A 4552-nucleotide genomic window follows, 5' to 3' on the forward strand; every position below is an offset into this window, starting at 1 on the left:
GGATGGATAATTTGTGATCATGTGGGATGGAAAACCTCTGTGACTTTGTGGTTCCAGATTAATTTCCAAAACCCCGAGTCTTGCTCAGAATCCGTCCTCTGACATCTCATCTCTGCAGAGTGAGAGGAACAGACTGACGCCGTTCGGTTTTTAGACCAGAACTGACACCGCAGCACAACAATTAACTGTCAGCCTGGCGCTGATCATTAAAAAATATCGACAAAGCTGCTTGTTAAGCTGTTATTACTCACTCCACCGGCTGTAATCATGAGGACTAGCAGGAGCAAATGATGCAAAAATCCTGCAAATTCTCAATGCAAATCCTCTATGTGGAAATAACAGGAGCAATCAAAAGCCACACATCTGACTGTGCTTTTTATTTTACACATTTATAACTACAAATGTTAGAAAATAAGGAGTCTATACTGTGGACTTGCTTTTTCATGTTATTCATATTGATGCACAGATACACAAAAGCCTCCACATCCAGCTGTACTCAGACGCTTTGCAGCTAATCAATCACCTCCTTCGCCTCTCAGTGCGTGCGTGTGTGTGTGTGTGTGTGTGTGTGTGTGTGTGTGTGTGTGTGTGTGTGTGTGTGTGTGTGTGTGTGTGTGTGCGCCTCTGCTTGATTGCTGAACACAAGGCATACATGCTTGATGCTGGGCCACCATATTTTCTTCCTTAACTGTAGATGAAAAATCCTGTTTAAACCGGATCAGACTTGGAGAAAGTACATTGTTAGTGTCCAGTCTGAACAGAGTCCATGATGTTTCACATGTTGCTACATTTACAAACAAACAGGAATTGTTTGACATGATTCTGAGGATAATTTCAAACATGGAAGTAGTCATGATGCTTTGGCTGACTATTTATTTACACATTGAAGTTTGTTGTTGTAACAGGACTAAAAATCTTTTAATGCAAAAACTGGAACTTAAAAATTAAACGGGAAAGACCAACGCTCCTCTGGAGTTTCCCTATTTACAGTGTAATGATCCGTTTAGGGTTGCAGAAGGAACGTCGTCTGTCACAGCAGTCGGCAACAAGTTGGTCCCTGCTGGACGGCCAGAACATCAGAGACACAAACAGCCACACAGACACAAGCTAGCTGCTGCAGTCGGTACAGAGCTGTAGCTCCAGCCTTTAGAAAGCCAGAAGCAGTGAGACGATTATCTGGGACCCGAGTTCAGAAATCACTGCCAGAGAACCAAGGAAGCTCATGTGGCTACAAAATGTTAATTCATGTATCGCAGGAATGTTTGCAGTTTTTAAAAAATGTGTTTTTTGTTTACACGTGTTACTGGTTAGTCAAATTTCATGTGCTTACAGCCTCTACTGTTCGAGTGTCTGTTTCTCACAGGAAAAGAAAATGTTGTGCTTGTGTGCAAAATCTCAGCTTTCGCAACTGATTTACATTCCGCCGTTTGTTTTTAAGACAATGAGTGAGCTAGATCTAAGTTTTATGACACGTATGTAGCCATAAATAACTGGAAAAATAGGATTTAACTGAGGCTGATAAGTTACAGCACAGCCTGCTTCCAATTTCTATTAGCAAAATTAGGTTTTTGGTGCAGAATCAGGTTAAAGGAACTTCCTGTCAGGATGACTACAGTGAGCAGGACGGGAATGAACATTAAAAAAAATCCACCAGTAAGAACTGGGAGCAAAGAGTAGAATAAAATACCTCAAAACATCAACTGGACGCTACTCTGCATCAACCAGTTGCTGGGGCAGAATGCCAGGAAACAGTATTTTCAGTCCCATCAGCCCCAGACGGATTTTTTTTTTACAGATTTCCAGAAAAATAAAAAGACGATCTGATTGGGGTCTGTAATTTTAAACGAGACAACTGTTCACTCTAATTGCCCGTGCAGGATTCTGCTCAAAGCAGCAAAGCATGTCTAAGTATAGAGACGCGTGACTGCAGATGGAACCACATCACTGCCAAACGCACCACAGAGAAACCCATCGCCACTATTTGTCCCCCCTTTCAAACTTGTTAAATGAGACCTGAGAGGTATGACGAGTGGGCGTGCAAAAGACAGACAGACTTCCACACACTGATATTATTAAATAAAAGGAGAAACTCCACACATGGGCTGATTCTGGCTTCGTTTTAAAGTAACTAAATAAAAGCGTTGAAGTAGGAAGGTGTGAAAAGGCAGGAATGGTGTTTATTGAGAAAATGTGCAACAATATGTGCTTTCACACCTTATTATGCATTCATCATATCCACTGGCTGGTCAAAACATCTGAAATCACTCGACAAGGAATCCACTAAAATCAAAGATTAAGCAGCTAAAAAAGGTAAATGAAACAACAAAACACTTAAATGAAGCAAAGTTATGCTTATAAACGCAGAATTCAAAGTATATTTTCCTCAAATCTGGGTGAAAACAGTGCAGGTATAAGAAGAAGAGACATTTTTCAACATCAATGAACAGAATTCGAGTAAAAAATGCCGACTTGATCAAATATTCATTGCGATTTTTTCCAAAGAAAGAGGAGCTCGCACATTTTACTGTAAGTTATTTTGTATGTTGCCAGCTAAAAGCTGGACCTCAATCAAGTAGGGAGACTGGAAAGTGGATGAGCTTCAGTACAGTAAACAAACGTGGGCGAACACCAAACAGACCGAAAGCAACCCAGCATGCAAACAGACGCAGCATGCAGACAGACGCAGGAATGACCCTGGATCTGTTTTTAGACACAGTTTAAAAAAGAAAAAAAAGAAAAGAAGAGAGGATTTGTTGGTGGGTCACAGTTGAGCATGAGCAGTTTTCAAAAAAAATTACCAGGATGTGAGGAAATAACAGTATCTCTCTAATAATCCTGATCTTTGCTGTTTCTAAACAAATAATGTAGTGAAACTGCTAACTTAGACTTTTTTTTTAAAAATAATCTGTCAGATGGATTCTCATATAATGAGCTGTTAAAGAAAGCTTTGTCTTCTGGTCTGTGCTTCAGGTAATGAGGATCATTTTAGGGTTGAGCAGTCAGACCCAAATGCCCAAATTGCCATGCAAAAGCACAGCAAATAAAACTTTGTGATAAACGATAAGCAGAAGGTTTTAGTCGCTTTTCAGCAGCAATAATTATTTATTGAACTGGATCAACTTTTCTCAAACATTTTAATCTTTTCTAAAACCCTTTAAAGTAACTTTTGGATTAATGATAACGTCACTGAAGCTATAAAATATGATTTTTAGTGTAAAGAAATCACAGGTGATCATGTTACAGATATTGCTAAATGAGCTAACTTTATAGGTATTTATTTGTTTAAGTTTGTACTTTTATTGAATAAATTCACTGCGTGAGATTAAACTTTATGCTTTCCGTATCTACAAGCAGACTGAGTTTCCACTGTGTTTATGAAAATGTGGTGGAAAAAGATCGAATATTTCATGTCTTTGATTCGTGGAACAGCAGAAGCATTTCCCACAGTCGCTTCCTGATTGGCTGATCAAAGACTCGGACAGGAGAAGCAAACGGAGCAGGAAGCGCTTTTACCCAGTTACATAGGAACAATTCGCTAGATTACATCCATCAATCTGGGGAAGCAAAAGGCCTCAAGTTTATTTTCAACTTATGCGTTTCTTCTTCGACACGCTCAGCATCCGTCAGAGACGTAAAACGTGTGTCACTTGATTCCAGACAGCATGTATTAAAGAGTCTTCAGACATTCAAAAAGCCAGCAGAGGAAGAGGATTGACTTTTTTAGACAAAGCAGCTGCCAGTAAAGCCAAGAGCTGGACTGAAAATTAATCAGAAAATAAGTTTTCCTGCCATCACAGCCACTCAAATTATTTATCTGAAGCTAATTATTAATAAATAAATTATTGTTTCCTCGTCGTAAACAGAACATCTGCATGACTTGGCATGAGATTGGCTAACATGTTTGGGTCATTATCTCATACTGTATGAGGCGTCTCCTTACATCTCTGGGATTATGATGACAAGTCAAAAGCTGCTGAGATGGAGATCAAATTACACTCAGATTCAGAAGAATAGGAAACAAAAACAGTGACGTCATTGACTTGAAGCTACTTCCTGACGCAGCACAAAGTGAACCGTGTTTATTTATGGTTCAGCATTCAGGACTAAATTACTGAATTTAATTTACTTTTTGACGAGATTCGAATTTATTGAGTAGCGTTTGCAGTTTTTTTTTTAATGCAAACCATTTTTCGTCCTACTCCAAGTAAATCTTAAAAGTCGTGTTCGGTAGTATTCTCCTGCACCTCTGACTCTCGCAAGCTTTCCCATCGATCTTGTTTCTGTGTCAAACTGTTTGCACAATAAGCTGATAAATCCTGCTGGAGTTGATAGAGATGAGAGCTCCAGCAGACAGACTGAGACAACAATTCACGGTTTCGGATAAATAACGGAACGTGGAGGACTGCATGATGCTGAACGTGGCCCAAGCAAACAGAGCGCAGACCGGGGCGGCATCAAAGCATCAAAGTATTTACTCTCAACCAGCAGGAAGCAGCTTTTAAACATGTCGTGTTCTTGTCCAACAGTTCAGAGATGCCAGTGACGTTGTGAA

The sequence above is a fragment of the Poecilia reticulata genome, linkage group LG23 (assembly GCF_000633615.1).
Source record: "Poecilia reticulata strain Guanapo linkage group LG23, Guppy_female_1.0+MT, whole genome shotgun sequence".
Lineage (NCBI taxonomy): Eukaryota > Metazoa > Chordata > Actinopteri > Cyprinodontiformes > Poeciliidae > Poecilia > Poecilia reticulata.